Below are 18,008 nucleotides of genomic sequence, written 5' to 3'. Positions count from 1 at the left end.
AAAATTTTATGTATTTTCCCATTGTTATAATTCTGAAATAAAATTTCAAAAATAAATAATCATACCTTATAGTCCTTTCTGGGAAATGTCATAACTATACCTTATCGTTCTTTAAATTCTTCCAAACCTTCAAAAACTCATTGCTTTGTATATAGTCCAGTATCTGTCAATTGTTATCCAGTATCTGTCAATTGTTTGAAGGCATTTATTTCAGAGTTATGCACTATTTAAGGGCTTGATTCATTTTCAGTTATCGTAGTCTGTCTTAAGTAATTAGTGAGCAGCTACTACATACCAGGCAGGTGCTGGCTACTGTAAATGGAGGTGAATTAGTCAAATAGGGTCTCTGTTCTCATAGAACTTTAGTTTAATGAGGTTGCCGGAAGATCGACAGATAAACGAACACTAATAAACATACTTCTGAACAGGGACTAACTTGAAGCCAGAAAGGGAAAGAGCTTTAACAAGCAGGACCTTTAACTTGAAGAATAAAAAAGAGCCAGTCATGCAAAGAGCAGTGCAGAGGGAACAGCATATGCAAAGGCTCCCCAACAGAAGTGAGCAGGCTGCACTGAGGGCTGGAACTAAAGCCAGTTTGCAGCACAGAAGGAAAGGAGTGGCCTGCCACTAGGTTAGGAAGATTGATGGGAACCAGATCATGCAAGATGTTTTAGACTATGATAAAGAGTTATATTTTATTCAAGGAACAACGCATGTGGTGTGATGGATTTCTGTACTGCTGAGAAGAACAGTACATCAGAGAAATTTTAAACTAAGAGAGAAATCCAGCCAGGGATCAGTTTTTAAGTACCTATAAAAATTCATTGCCATCGAGTGGATTCCAACTATAAATTTTCTACCCCCTTCCCCACGGTAGAGAGAGTTCTTTGCATATGCCAGTAAAACTTTCTTAAAGTCTAATTTATAGAACTAGTTTGACCACATGGATTAATTGATAAAGAAGAGAGAATCCCATATTCCAGAAAGCAACTGTGTCAAAAGAACAGGCCAATAACTTCATGGTTTAAATGAAAATATGCTTAAAAGTCCAAAGTATATAATTGTGGAATAGGATTTTTTAAAAGTTTGTTTATAGATTTTATTGAATGTCACAAGAATAAAATAAGCCCAAGATGAAGCTAAAATGAAATTATTAGGTCAGACCAATCATTCATTCAAAGTTACATAGATTTCACCTTTAGCTGGAATGGCACGTAAAATATATTTGGTTAGTTCATTCACGGTGTTATCAATAACAACTTTCTAGATTGACCTTTTGATAAAGCTAACACAAAAATAACCACCATGATTCCAAAGTTATTAAATGTATCATTTTAACCTCTCTTTCATAAGATGCTCTAACATTAACACTGGAATGGCAAAAATAGTTCCATGAATTAATTGACTCTTACATAACCACTGAAAAATTCATCTTTCAGAGCCTATGGCTTGTCTAGTCTTCATTTTTAGAATACCAATTATTCACTTTCAAATTTAATTTCTTTCACACATGATTTATTAAGATATGAAGCTACTTTTCCTCATGAAAATGAAAGGAAAATGATAGTGTTAAAAAGCATTGTTTTCATTCTAATGATTTTTTTCTCTTAATTCAAAGTTTCATATTTGAAATAAAGAGCATGCTCTAGATTGACTTTTAGCCCCCTAGAATTCAAAAGGCTATAGACAGCATTCCAAACCCCACCTCCAAAAAGCAATATTTGTCACTCTCTATTTCTGGCTAGTGACATAACACTAAAATAATGAACCATATCTAGAACCAGGGAATTTGAGAAAGGCCAACTCCAGATGACCATTTAATTGGCCTTGTCCTCATTTTTAAGAAGCTTGAATATTTATTTATAAATTACCCTGTTCTCCAAGTTGTAATGCTATGAGATATCACTGTTGCCCAATGAATTGTTAGCAAATATGACGTAGCAATATGAATACCCAGAGAGAGCTGGATTTCGCCTTCAGGTATCAGATTCTAGAAGAATGGTAACTCAGTTCTCTACCCAAAAGAGAGAAAGTTCCACCAAGCCAAATGGTTACAAGCTTGGCTGCAAACCAAAAGACTGACAGTTTGAATCCACTAGCTGCTCCTTGGAAACCCTATGGAGCAGTTCTACTCTGTCCTATAGGGCTGGTATGAGTCAGAACTGACTCCACGGCAACAGGTTTTTCCGTTTGAGGAGCCCTGGTGGTGTAGTGTTTAACCACTAGACTGCTAACCAGTAGGTTGGCAGTTGGAATTCACTAGCTCCCCTGTGGGAGAAAGATGTGGCAGTCTGCTTCTGTTAAAGATTTATAGCCTCAGAAACCCTGTGTGGCAGTTCTACTCTGTCCTATAGGGTCACTATGAGTTGAAATCAACTGCAGGCAGTGGGTTTGGTTTTGGTTTTCCCTATTTGCAGGCTTCTATTAAACTACTTGCACTGAAATAAAGTGGAATTTCTGCTCTCATATTTGCTTCATCATATCTCACAAGTTTATTCTTCCAACATAGTCCATTGTAGATCTACAGGTAAGATTGTCCTGAATCTGCCAAATATTATAAAATAAGTAATGTCCTTAAAGCAGCAACACCAATTTTAATTGAGCTTTTTTCCATTAAATCCAACCCACTGCCATCAAGTCAACTCAGACTCATAGTGACCCTATAGGACAGAGAACTGCCCCATAGGGTTTCTGAGGAACGGCTGGTGGATTCGAACCGCCAACTGTTTGGTTAGCAGCCAATCTCTTAACCACTACACCACCAGGGCTCCTATTTTCCGTTAGTCAACTTCATTAACTCTCTGGCTTACTCTGACACTATTTGGACCATTATAGGGAATTTTATGGCAATTCTGTTTGGTACATGATCCACAATTTTTTGGAGATCAGGGCAGATGAGATATCTCAACCAATGTTAAAAATTGCCAGTTTCCACCTAAGCCCTGAAGCCATCAACTCACACCCTTAAAAGTGTATCCCATTGAAATTATGATTAAAATACATTTATTCAGAATAGACTATATAAAAAGAAAGGTGGTGAATATTTTGCTAGATCATTTACTATATCAAAAAAATTATTTCTCTTTTTAAAGAATGGTTTCAGGTGAAAATCAAGAAATAAAAATTGCCACATTTAACATTTGGCCCCCCAAAATATATATCCTATCAAAATAGAATGTTCAGGATACAAAGAAATACTATTTAGTATTGCCAGTAATGTATCTCTCCTATAAAAAAAACCTATAGACCATATCAACTTGAAAATGTATGTAAGAAAAGAGCATGGTTTTATACTTACCATTTCTCCAAAATATACAGGCTTTTGACCCATTAGCTATAAGGTTGCTCACAAATTGAACTTTAAATATCATCATACATATATCCTTTCCTACAAATTCTCTACTCAGAAAATTAGAGTGCTACATTCTATTATTCATCTTTTCATAACACCACCCTCACCAATCTAGAAATGGTTTCGGTGGTAGGTGAGGTGGAAGGTATTTTTGAGAAATTAAATTCCTTCCCAATTGGTGACAGATAAAACAATCCTACAGTATTCATGAAAAAGAAAAATCTTCCAACCTGTAATTAAATGCCTCCAGTAATAAGAATCTCAAAACCATTCTGCTTTTGGATCAATCTAATTGCTGAAAGGTTTAATTTTAAGCGATAAACCACCATATTCTAACTCCTACATGTTAGTTTCTGTTGGCCATTCTTCCTTCTGGATTAATGTGGAATAAGATTATGCTCTCCATATAACAATCCTTTAAAAAAATAATTGCTATCACAATTCCCAGAAGAGCCCTGGTGGTGCTCAGCTGCTAATTAAAAGGTTGGCAGTTCGAACCCATGAGCTGCTCCATGGGAAATGCGGCAGTCTGCTTCTATAAAGATTACAGCCTGGAAAACCCTATGGGGCAGTTCTACTCTATCCTATACGGTCACTATAAATCAGGCTCAACTAGATGGCACATAACAACAGCAACAGCCTCACAATTACCTCAAGCCTTATCTCTCAGATAAATATGTAACTTTTTCCTTCACTGTTCTTTGTATGACTTCTTGTCAGGCTCTTCGTGATCTCTCTCATTTATGAACTTTTGGGCCGTTCCCTCTGTCTGGGGCGTTCTTTCCTCACCTCCTACTTCTCCAAATTAACTGTTTCTCATTTACCAGATCTCAACCAAGAGATAATTTTGGAGGGAAGGCTTTCACTGGCCCTCTCAAAGAATGGGTTTGGTAACCACCACTCCTGGTATTGCTATAGAAGTGTGTGCTGACCCTCAATATGGAACTTTTCATAGTCTATTATAATTGCCTAATTGCCTCTTTTTTCTTTGTCTTTCTGATTAGACTGCCAGCTCTCTGACATCAGAAACTGTCTAATTACTGATACATCTCCAAAGCCTAGCTTTGGAGAATTAAGCTAAATATTCGTGGAATGACTAGAAAATCAGAGTGAAGTAGGATGCTGAACATTGCTGTTTCTTAGTTTCTTTATATACAGAATGGAAATGAGAGCAATGTCCACCTCTTAGTGTTATTGTAAATATCAATTGAATTGAGATGTATAACGCTCTTTTAAAAGTCCCCAGTACATAGGAGGGTCTCAATAAATCTTACTTATTATTGTTTGTGGTCAACTAAAACCCATTTCTTTTTCACATAAGCAAATGTTACGCTATCCCTACCAATTCTGTACTTTAGTGCTGAACTTTTTAACATGAATGAAGAGCTTACCATTTATATTTGTTACTTTTTGTTGGCACAGTGGTTAAAGCAATCAACTGCTAACCAAAAGGTTGGCAGTTTGAAACCACCAGCAGCTCTGCAGAACAAAGATGTGGCAGTCAGCTTCTGACAGGTTTAGAAATCCTATGGGGTCGCTCTGAGTCAGAATTGACTCAACGGCAGTGGGTTTAGTTTTGGGTTTTTTCATTTTAATTAGTCCTAGTCAGCCATTACAGACAACTGAAATATGCACGCATTTGATATCTTCATTTAAGATATATATATTAAAAAAAAAACCAAACCCAGTGCTGTCGAGTCAATTCTGACTCAGAGCGACCCTATAGGACAGAGAAGAACTGCCCCATAGAGTTTCCAAGGAGCGCCTGGGGAATTCAAACTGCTGACCCTTTGGTTAGCAGCTGTAGCACTTAACCACTATGCCACCAGGGTTTCTAAGATATATATATAATACACATATATAATATATGTGCCAGAAGGACAAATTGTCTTGGAAGAAGTAGGGCCAGAATGCTCCTTAAAAGTGAGGATGGCGAAACTTCATCCCAAGTACTTTGGACATGTTATCAGAAGGGACCGGTTCTTGGAGAAGGACATCATGCTTGGTAAAGTAGAGGGTCAGCGAAAAATAGGAAGACCCTCAAGGAGATGGATTGACACAGCAGCTGCAACAATGGGATCAAACCTAACAACGATCATGAGGATGGGGCAGGACCAGGCAGTGTTTCATTCTGTCATAGTAATAGCGTCGCTGTGAATCAGAACCGACTCAAGAGCACCTGACAACATATGTATATATATACATGTACATATACAGAGAGAGAGAGAGATTGGGGGCAGGAAAAGAGAAAGTGAGACAGAGAAGGAAGTTTATTAGTTAAGTCCAAGAATTTTGAAGACAGTCAGCTTTAGTTCTATGTCAGTTCTTACACTTACTAATTGTGCAGACCTGGACAAGTTGCTTACTCTCTTCTATTATTGATCTCTTTGTATATAAATGTTCAATCAACCACAAACTCACTTCAGTGGATAATCATCAGATCAATATTTCATTATGACTTTGGCATTTACTTGCTTAACTCTATGGCAACTTGAAGCAACATTTCTATCTTCTACACTATTAAAGCACTTTACCTATACTTACTATACAGTATGTATCACAGAGAAGTATGGAGCATATTTGAAGAATAGTATCATACCTAGAATTGAAAATATGGTACACAAAATGTAGCAAAGAATAACACTGGAAAGGCAGGGAGGGGATAGATTATTTAAGACTTTGAAACACCAAAATGAAGAGTATACACTTAATGGAAATATAGCTGATGAAAGATTTTGTAGTGGAAGAATGATGTAATTGGAGCTCTATTTCAAGAATGTAATATGTCAGATGATGAGAAGAAGTTTACCCTTGAACTAGGTGACCATTTAAAGCTTTTTGTAGTAGCCTGTTATTGTTGTTAGGTGTCCTCAGGTCAGCTCCCATTCTTAGTGACCACATGTATAACAGAACAAAATGGTCCTGTGCCATCTTCACAATAAATAGTAGATATGTTTGAGTCCATTGTGGTAGCCACTGTGTCAATCCATCTCATTAAGTGACTTCCTCTTTTTCGCTGACCCTCTACTTTACCAGGCATGACTTCCTTCTCCTGGGATTGGCCCCTCCTTATAATGTGTCCAAAGTAAGCAAGATAAGTCTCTCCATCTTCACTAATAAGGAATGACTTGGGCGAGTGTAAGTAAGAGACTGGCGAAGAGTGTTTGCTAAATAGCTGTCAGGTGTGAATCACAGCCATTAACATTGATGGGAATGCAATGATGAAATATTCATTAGTCTTATAGACTAGAAGTACATAATCAAGTGAACTGAGGAATGTGAACATGTAAACTCTGATATATGGTAGTTTATGACCACTCTTAAAATAGAAATTCAAGTGATGATGATTGAGAAGAAGAGAAATTTATTCCCACTGAGGGCGGAAGAAACTAACAAAAGTATCTCAGAAGAAGGACAATCAAAATTGATCCTTGAGGATAGGGTAGGATGTCAATCACTAGCTAACTATGGTGGTAGGGGAGGAGGGAGGATGCACAAAAATAGGAATGTATGGCAGAGCTAATTTTAAAAAGGGGAAGATAAGTGCTTCCCTTTTCACTCCTGGCCAGTGTTGCTGGAACCTCTGTCCAGAGGCCCAGAGTGCCAAGGATCACATAAATCCAGCCCTCTTGTAAGAGGTCCCCAAGCCCAGAGGAACTATGTGGCCTCTATTAGATGGGTCAAACCATCACTCAGACTGGCAGTTGATATCCAGGGCACTGGTGTCCAAAGTGAGGTCTCGCCACTGGGGTGAGAAAATATTAGAATTTTTACTAGTTTTTTTTTTTTATTTCAAAGATTAAAAAAAAAAATCTCAAAAATCTATTAGTATAATATCATGAGTATACATTTCATAGTTTAATAAAATATGCATAATTTGCAGGTGCTCAAAAATGTTTTATCAATAAACCAAAACCCAAATCCATTGCTGTTGAATCAATTCCAACTCATAGCGACCCTATAGAACAGAATAGAACTGCCCCATAGCATTTCCAAGGAGCAGCTGGTGGATTCAAACTGCCGACCTTTTGATTAGCAGCTGAGCTCTTAACCACTGTACCATCAAGGCTCCATTTTATCAATAGGGGCATGCAATGTTAAAAGATTGAAGAGACTAGCCTCAAAATCTAAAATGTAGACCTAAAAGAAAATACACAAACACTCTTCCCTCCAATTCCTTAAGCATAAATAAATCCTCCAGGGAAATTCATTAAATACATCAGAATTGGGTCCAGGACACTGATAGCATTAGCAGCAAGAATGGTCTCCTTCCTGAAATCTTATGGATTAGACTCTATAGGGCTTTTGATCTTTGAGAATAGTATTAAATGATATAAGATCCTAAATAAAAGCAATACAGCATAAATGGTGAAATAAATTTTCAGTCCTGCCTTTCCCATAGAAGTTTAGGATTGTATTTTCCCCCTGTTAGGTCACCATTAACAGGAGATTGTTATTATAGGAAATTCATAAATATTTGTAATCTCCCTACCATTTGAAAATCAGCATTCTTTATTTGGAGTCCTGGTGGCACGTAGTTAAGAGTTCAGCTATTGACCAAAAGGTCAGCAGTTTGAATCCGTCAGCTGTTCTTTGGAAACCCTATGGGGCAGTTTTACTCTGTACTACAGGGATGCTCAACACATAGTGAACATATGGGACAGAGCAGAACTGTCCCCATAAGGTTTCCAGGGAGCACCTGGTAGAGTCGGACTTGACTCAACGGCAATGGTTTTTTTTTGTTTTTTTTGGTATAGGGCCGCTACGAGTCAGAACGGACTGGATAGCAACGGGTTTGGTTTGGTTTTTATTTACAAAATCTTTCAGCGGAAGAATAAGAACAGAAACCAAAGACCTTATATAAACAAAGACATTTCATTTCCATATGAACTTCAAAATTGAGTCAGTTGCATTCTAAATGGAGAAATATCTCAAATATGAAATTAAAAAACATTTAATCTCTTAATCCAATTTACGAAATCATCCTAGATTAAAACTGTGCATTGTTCCGAGCTCCTTCTTTATAACATGTGTCTGTTTAGTTGATAGAATAAGAATTGTCCAGTTGCAAATACCATTCAAAATATAATGTCAAAGCCACATTTAAAAAAAAAAAAAGGCAACAGAATCCCAAAGTTAAATTAGGACACACACATGCATCTCCTTTAGCCTGCATTTCTAAAAGAAATTAGCTTCTGGGCTAGAATGCTGAAGCCAACTTTAGGCTGGAGCAAAATTTTACACGGAGGGTGTTTGCCCTGGAAAACCTTCATGGAAACACTGCCAGACCTTCATCTGTAGTTGAGCTACTGAATCCCCCAGAAAGACATAATTTAAACTTCCAAACACAGGGGAGTTTTTTCCCTACTAATTGTCCTTTCAGAGAGCAAATAAGATTCCAGTGTCTCCAATGAATTGCCCTGTGAACTCAGGAACACTCTTTTCATGCTGCCCTACGGTTCAAGTGTAAAGAATAAATGGCTAGAGTTAGACATTACTGTTTGGTTCTTATATTTTCCTTCCTTTGATACCAGTTACAACTTGAACTTCACCTGACTGACAAAGCCTGCAGACTCCATTCAATTAGCTTTAATAGGATTAAAACGCTGCTTTGGAACTGCAGGTTTAAATAGGCAAAAATCTTGGCAAATACATCTTTGATGTATCTCATTAATTCTAAAACAAATATGCTACCTGAGGCAAAATAGGTATAATGATCCAATATTTTAGCACTGAACTTTTCAACTAAAGTCCTCTTCTCTCCCCATTATGGCGAAGTTTTAATACCCAAAGTTTAAAAAGAAAGACTGATGTGTATGTGAATTAAAGTTTTATTCAATGTACCTCCTTGCTTGATAGTTTCAAACTGATTTAAAAGCAGGGTCATGGGCAAAGTAGATGCTCACTACATTAATGCTTTGAGTTAATTTATTTGAGTTGGGCCATCTCCATCAACAAGACAGATTTCTGTGATGGTCACTACTGCTCCCTTTACCCATACTAAAAAAAAAAGTAGAAAATGTAGGTCACCACAACAGTTACTGAATAACTGACCACTTTCCAGATTAGATGCTCTAATCCAATGTCCAAAAAGTACACTGCAGACATGAGTATGATCATTATTAAAAGCCAGCCACCTTCCAGAGACTCAACAACAAAATGCAAGTAAAATTAACAAATGGCCATAACAAATGCCCTTAACAGCAATTTAAACCAGTCCTAAGGAAGAATGGATTAATCATTCTTAACAAAGGTAAAAGAATTTGCATCCCTTTCATTGGTTCATTTCTTCAACCAATTAACATTTACTGAGTACCTATTGAGTTAACACATCAGCAGACTGAGTACTTTGAAGTTTCAAAGAAAGCTGTAGACTTGGGCCTTGTCCTCAAGGGAAATTTTCCTAGTAAGAGGCAAGACGTGACATCCATGAAACTATGGTAAGACGACACATGAACTCTGCAGTGCGGTCTATAGAATATATTTGCTGAAAAACAGAAAGCAAAAGAAAAACCTACAGGTACAGTTCATAGATGAGGTCTGCCTTCAATTTTGTTTTTTGAAACAGAAGCAAACTTTTCAAGGACACACATATGAAGAAGAGAGATCGTGGTGGCACAAGGCAACAAAATGGGCAAAAATAAGAAAAAAATAACAAGTAAAGAATGTGAGGCTTTGAATTCTGAAGGTTAAATTTACCTACTCTACAATTGAATTCATGGCTTTACCCTGTTAAATGGTCTTGAAGTGGGTTTGTTGTTGATTTTTGTTTGTTTGTTTATATTTATTGTTTTTTTGTGTGCTTCTATCAACTACATAATCTCCTTGTATCTTCATGTCTCATAATTTTTTTCCTCATATCTGCCTAGTCTCTCACTTTTTCATAGAAACGTGCCTAATCTTCTTTCCAACAATTATGACTTCATTAATTTCCAAAGTTCTGATAGAGAAAGCAAAATATAAGTGGATGTTAGGAAAATGTATTCATAAGTGGATAGGCCTTGAAGGAATATAAACTCAAAAAATTTGTGTAGACAAAACCCCACCCCCCAAAAAAATCAAAACCAGACATTTAATTATGTATACTTCTCTTGTCTTCTTGTTTTCCTTCATTTTCCATTTTCCCCAGACTGTGCAAGTGAATAGAATTTATTTTAAAAGTAAGTTGAATTCACAAAAACAAAAACCACAAGAAAAATATGAAGACAAAAGGAACAAATATAGAAACCACTGAGACAGGTTGGAGACCAATAAAATAATATGAGGTAGTTTTAAATACATTAAGGAGGTAGAAAGGCCATAAATAATCTTGATTCCTGTATGTGAGATCATAAACACTACAGAGAATATGCCCCCAGCATCTGGTAACCCGAACAATTTTATAAAAGTCAGAATTGGTTTGAAGTCAGATGGGTAAGACCAACTGCTGTTAATGTGATTACTTTTTTCTCATTATGTCTAGGTCTAGGCTAGACTTCAGGATTTAGCTTCCCATAAGCATACCATGTAATGACAAATGCATTTAGAAATTAAAATAAAAATAATAGTACATTTTTATTGGGATATAGTAACCTTAAAGATTACCAACTTAGTGGATGGTTTTTCTCTACTCTTATTTTTTATTCAGTGGTCAATTTACTGTTCATTATTATAATAGCACCAGTATTGTGGAATGAGCTCACCACACCTAACCTTTACCCAGGTAAATGAAGTTAAATTGCTAACTCCCATCAGATACTAATTAAAATATCACTGATTTTATGTAGCACATTGTGCTTTAAATATATATATGCCTGGGATACTCATCAATGAATTGCTACTTATAGGTACTAATAACGAGGATGTTGGTTATTTTTTCAACTTTAATTAACCGGTATAATACACACTTGCAAAGCCATCATTAAAACGGTATCTGGTGTTTACAGAATTTACAATACAGAGTTGGTCACTTAATATTCCTCTCAGAGTTTGACTTTTTTACAATGTAGTCTAATATTTGGCCGTAAGACCACTGAATTTTCAAAACTTTGTTGCCTTAACTCACTTTAAAGCCTATTTTCTCTGTAAAGTTTTTTGAAAATGAAAAATAGTTTTACTAATGCCATTATACCAACTGCAAATTAGAACTAAAGCAAGTGTGTGTGTTTGGGGGTGGGTGAGTGGGAAGGTGACATTGTGGCTAGCACATACACACACAGAGACAAGCATCCAAGCCCCAGAGCTTTATAACCTGGTTAACCCGTTGCTGTCAAGTTGATTCCGACTCATAGCGAAACTATAGGACAGAATAGAACTGCCCCATACAGTTTCCAAGGATCAGCTGGGGAGTTCAAACTGCCATCCTTTTGGTTAGCAACCATAGCTCTTATATACCAAAAACCAAATCAAACCCATTGCCATCCAGTTGATTCTTACTCATAGTGACCCTATAGGACAGGGTAGAACTGCCCCATCAGATTTCCAAAGAGGGCCTGGTGAATTCTAACTGCCAACCTTTATGGTTAGCAGCTGAACTCTTAACCACTACGCCACCACGGTTTCCATAGCTTTTATATATGGTCCTATATTTTAAGACTTAGCCATGCTGTTCCCTGAAACTACCATCAGTTTCTCTTTCACTCAAAGCAGTCATTTATACCCTAAAGTAACTCATTAAAATTTTGTAATCTGACTTCCGTCCCCAAATCTTTTTGAAACTATGGTACTTTCAAATGCCAGTTATGATTGCTTAATCTAATGTCCTTTATGGAGTACACATTTCCCTTGATATTTCCTACAGCATTTGGATGAGGTCCTCTTCCCTGAATGTTTCTTGCTTTCATCTCCATCATCATACGCCATTTTCTTTTTCATCTGCCCCCTCAGCTTTTCCTGTCTTCGCTTCCTTCTCTTTGTCTTACACTCCTAATTATGAGTTAATTCTAAGATCCTATCCTTCACCTATTATTCTTCTTTTTCTTGGCTTCATCTATCCCCTCTGAATGTAACTGCCAAGTCTATGCAATAAACTTGGTTCCTCTCCCACAGTCTAGCCCTGCAAATCCAAACTGCTTACATTCACTTTCCCTTCCTAACCTCAAACTCAACATATCTGAAACAATTTTCCTTTATTAATAAAGTCTTTTTCTATAGTGAGCACCAACTATTTTTTTAAGCACTTTGTCTAAAGAAATACTGGAGTCAGAGTCTTCTTTCTTATGGGATCAGACTCCATCATACCTCATAAACACACACATACACGCACACACAACTATGCACATACACTGACTTGCTTTATAAGGTCACTTATATTGCCTCATTTTGTACTGTTATTACTATCATACTAGTCAAAACAGCCCCCCCCATTTTAAATGAGTGCGAAGTATCATTAATGTCTTTTTCATATGATGATCAAAACAAACACTAGTCATATCTTCAATTAAGAAAAAAAGCCAATTTAGAGCAGATAAATTTAAAGGTCTTTGTTAAGAAAATTATTGCAAAGCAATGGAGGAAAGAAAAAAAAACTGCTTAAAAGAAATAATAAACCCATTGCCATCAAGTCGGCTCCAACTGATAGTAGCCACTGCCAGGTAGCCAAACATCAGCCAAACAAATCAGTCTGGAAGAATCCTGATTGACACAAATGTGAAACAAACCAGAATCAACACGTTAAAAGCTTTGAGAACACCAAGGAAAACCACCAGGTTTTCAGAATGGGTTTTGAGTGGCACGCACATGCAGCAGAACAAATACCACTGCAAGGGCTCTGAAAACTAACATGTTATTGGAACCACATTCCACAAAAGTAGGTCACGACCTATTTGCTACATTAAATTCTAAACATGATCACTGCCTGTTAAAATAGAATATTTAAATTAGGTCCAGAATTTCCTAACCCAAAATTCAAAATGTCCGAATGTAACTGAAAATCATTTATCGAACCAGGAATCAGGATAATTACAACCTGAATAATAAAATACAATCAATAAATGCCAACACTGAGACGACTCAACAAGAATTTTAAAGCAGCCTTCGTATCAATGTTTCAGTAAGCAATATCAAACTACCTTGAAACTAATGAAAATACAGAAAATCTCATTAAACAAATAGAAGATGTAAAAAATAACCAAATGAAAATCATAAAGTTTAAAAACACCTGAGTAAAAATTTCACTGGATGGGCTCAATAGTAAATTAGAAATGACAGAGAATAGGACAGTGAGCTTGAGGAGAGATAAATAGAATTTACCCATTCTAAACAACAGAGAAAAAGATTGATTTTTAAAAAAATGAACAAAGTCCCCAGAGAGTGGGGGGATTAAAAAAAAAAATCTAATATTTGTGTAATTGGACTTGCAGGAAGAGAGAAGAAAGTGCATGAGGTTGAAAAAAAAATAATAATAACAAATTTTCCCAAATTTGTGAATGGCATAAATCTATAGACACAAGTATCTGAGCAAATCCAAAAGAGGAAAACCCAGAGAAATCCATGTCCAAATCCATCATAACAATGCTCTTAAAAACCAAATATAAAGAAAAATTGTTGAAAGCAGCTATAGAGAAATGACTCATGATGTATAGGGAAACAATGGTTTGAATGACAGTGCTTTCTTATCTGAAACCAGGGAGACCAGAAGAAAGTGGCTTCAAGTGTGGACAGAAGAGATGTCAATGCAAAATTCTGCATCCAGTGAAAATATCTTTCAGGCATGAAAGAGAAATATAGATATTCAGAGTTGAAGAAAAATGAAAAGAATTTGTCACCAGTGGGCCTACCCTTAAAGAATGACTAGAGGAACTTCTCCAAACAGAAAAGAAATAATAACAGAAATAGGCTTGGAAATTCAGAAAGGGAGAAACAATAATGGAATTGGTTAAAATATAATAGACCATTCTCCTTTGAGAAGAAATCATGCTTAATGGTTGAAGCAAAGATTATAATGTCATCTGATGTGTACTCAAGGTATGTAGAAAAACTAGTTAAGACAACAATATTTTAAAAAGTGGGCAGGGTAAAGGGATGCAAATGGAAGTAAATTTTCTACCCTTTACTTGAAGTGGTAAAATGTCGATACCAGTAGACTGTGACATATGTAGACTGTGATGGTGGACTATGTATATTGTAATACCTAGAGTAATCATTAGGTTAACTATAAAAGAGATATACTAAAAACCACTGTAAATAAATCAAAATTAAACTAGTAATATACAGCAAGGAAAGAAAAGAGAAACATGAACGCAAAACAGACTAAACAAACAGAAAATGAATAATAAAATGGCAGACGTAATTCCTAAGATAGTGATAATAGCATTAAGTCTAATTGTTCTAAATATGTCAATTAAAAGAATAGCAATATGGACAAAGACATGATCAAATTATATGCTGTCTACAAGAAACTCACTTCAAACATAAACGGACAGGTTGAAAGTAAAAGAATGGAAACGTTAATTTTTAAAAAGGCAGGAGTGACTATATTAATGTTATATAAAGTAGACTCCTGAGCAAAGAAACTTACCAGAAACAAAGAGAGATATTACATAATGGTGAAAGGGCAAATATACCAAGAAGCCACAGCAATCCTAAATGAAATGTACCAAACAACAGAATACCAAAATACATTAAGAACTGATGGAACTTAAAGAAAAAGTAAACAAATCCACAATTACAGTTGGGAGTTCAACAACAAAATAACTATCAGAGGAATTGAATTTGTCATTTCAAAGTTTTCAAAAAAAGAAATCTCCTGGCCCAGATGGTTTCAATAGAGAATTCTACTAAACATTTAAAGAACTGGCACCAATTCTATATTGTCTCTTGCAGAAAACAGAAGTGGAACAAACACCCACAGCTTATTTTATGAGGTCAGTACTACCCCGACAAGAACAATCCAAAACAACAATCCAAAAACAAAGAAAAATACAGACCAATATCTTTCATGAACTTGGATGCAAACAACCCTCAATAAAATACTAGCAAATTGAATCTAATAATAGATACAAAGAGTTGTTAGACGTGACACCAAAAGTACAATCCATAGAAGAAATAATTGATAAACTGGACTTCATCAAAATTAAAAAAAAAAAAATTTACTCTGGTTGGAGCCCCCAGTGAATGAGACTTTCTTGTATCGACACCCTCATCTAGCCTTCTCCCACACCAACTCTGGGCAAAGCTATGTTGGCTTTGTCAATGAACTCTCATGCAAGCATAAGTTTAAAGTAAGTTGCACATTAGGACTAGACCCCTTTCTTGCTGCTTTTAGAATGCTGATACCATATGAATAAAGAAGCCCTGGTTGTACAATAGTTTACTGCTTAGCTGCTAACTGAAAGGTCCGTGGTTTAAACTCACCAGAGGTTCTACCAAATATTTAAGTCTTAATTAAATATAACCTTAAGTGAATGAGTTAACCCAGTTGTGTAGTTGATTGCTTTCATTTCAACCCTTAATTTTAAAAAACTTTCATAATTATGCCATTCTAATGTTTTTGTAAACAGAAGTGCTCATAGGGTTTTGAGGATTATCAAAGGTAGTGGCACTCTCAACATAGATGGTATGGGAAATTGAAATAATTTCAATTTATCCAGGACCTATCTTGCATATTGTATTTTATTTCGACAATAATGATCATGGCTCCACGTTTTGCCTGACTTCTTAACATCAGATGGCTAAAAATAGAGTTCACTAAGAACAAATTTATATAAAGTTTTACTAAATATACGTTTATATGAGATGGAGAACCAAATCACCAACTTCATATGGAAGGGAAAGAGGCCCCACATAAATAAAGCATTAATGAAAAAGAAGAACAATGTGGGAGGGAGGCCTCACTCCACCTGATTTTAAAAACTATTATATTGCACAGTAGTCAAAATAGTGTGATACTGGTACAACAACAGATACATAGACCAATGGAACAGAATTGAGAATCCAGACATAAATCCATCCACATATGAGCAGCTGATATTTGACAAAGGCCCAAAGTCAGTTAAATGGGGAAAAGACAGTCTCTTTAACAAATGGTGCTGGCATAACTGGATATCCATCTGCAAAAAAATGAAACAAGACCCATACCTCACACCATGCACAAAAACAAACTCAAAATGGATCAAAGACCTAAATAAATAATCTAAAATGATAAAGGTCATGGAAGAAAAAGTAGGGGCAACGTTAGGAGCCCTAATACGTGGCATAAATAGTATACAAAACATTACCAAAAATGCAGAAGAGAAACTAGATTACTCGGAGCTCCTAAAAATCAAACACCTATGCTCATCCAAAGACTTCACCAAAAGAGTAAAAAATTACCTACAGACTGGGGAAAGTTTTTAGCTATGACATTTCCAATCAGCATCTGATCTCTAAAATCTACATGGTACTGCAAAAACTCAACAACAAAAAGACAAATAACCCAATTAAAAAGATGGGCAAAGGATATGAACAGGTACTTCACTAAAGAAGACATTCAGGTAGCTAACAGATACATGAGGAAATGCTCACAACTATTAGCCATTAGAGAAATGCAAACCAAAACTACAATGAGATTCCATCTCACTCTAGCAAGGCTGGCATTAATCCAAAAAACACAAAATAATAAATGTTGAAGAGTTGTGGAGAGACTGGAACACTTACACACTGCTGGTGGGAGTGTATAATGGTACAACCACTTTGGAAATTGATTTGGCGCTTTCTTAAAAAACTAGAAATAGAATTACCATACGATCCAGCAATCTTACTCCTTGGAATATATCCTAGAGAATTCAGAGCCTTTACAAGAACAGATATATGCAAGCCCATGTTCATTGCAACACTGTTTACAAAAGCAAAAAGATGGAAGCAACCAAGGTGCCCATGAACAGATGAATGGATAAATAAATTATGGTATATTCACACTATGGAATACTACACATCAATAAAGAACAATGATGAATCCATGAAATATTCCATAACATGGAGGAATCTGGATGGCATTATGTCAAGTGAAGTTAGTCAGTTGCCAAAGGACAAATATTGTATGAGACCACTATTATAAGAACTCAAAAACTAGTTTAAACAGAGAAGAAAATATTCTTTGATGGTTACGAGAGCGGGGAGAGAGGGAGGAAGAGGGGTTTTCACTAATTAGATGATAGATAGAACTATTTCGGGTGAAGGGAAAGACAACACACAATACAGGAGAGGTCAGCACACCTGGACTAAACCAAAAGCAAAGAAGTTTCCTGAATAAACTGAACGCTTCGAAGGCCAGCATAGCAGGGGTGGGGGTTTGGGGACCATGGTTTCAGGGGACATCTAAGTCAATTAGCATAATAAAATCTATTAAGAAAATATTCTGCGTTCCACTTTGGCGAGTGGCATCTGGGGCCTTAAAGGCTAGCAAGTGGCCATCTAAGATGCATCAGTGGGTCTCAACCCACCTGGAACAAAGGAGAATGAAGAACACCAAAGACACAAGGTAATTATGAGTCCAAGAGACAGAAAGGGCCACATAAACCAGAGACTACATCAGCCTGAGACCAGAAGAACTAGATGGTGCCTGGCTACAACCGATGACTGCCCTGACTGGGAACACAACAGAGAACCCCTGAGGGAGCAGGAGAGCAGTGGGATCCAGACCCCAAATTCTTGTAAAAAAGACCAGACTTAATGGTCCGACTGAGACTAGAAGGACCCT

The 18,008-nt window shown here is 36.4% G+C and overlaps 1 protein-coding gene across 3 annotated transcripts in view; it reads right to left on the bottom strand.

Moving 5' to 3' along the window:
• The window catches only part of TFEC (transcription factor EC), a 220,635-nt gene that overhangs the window by 141,945 nt on the left and 60,682 nt on the right, over positions 1-18,008 (bottom strand). The gene's annotated exons all lie outside the window — the stretch shown is intronic.

The sequence above is a fragment of the Loxodonta africana genome, chromosome 8, assembly GCF_030014295.1.
Source record: "Loxodonta africana isolate mLoxAfr1 chromosome 8, mLoxAfr1.hap2, whole genome shotgun sequence".
Lineage (NCBI taxonomy): Eukaryota > Metazoa > Chordata > Mammalia > Proboscidea > Elephantidae > Loxodonta > Loxodonta africana.
This window is presented reverse-complemented; position numbering and strand designations above follow the sequence as displayed.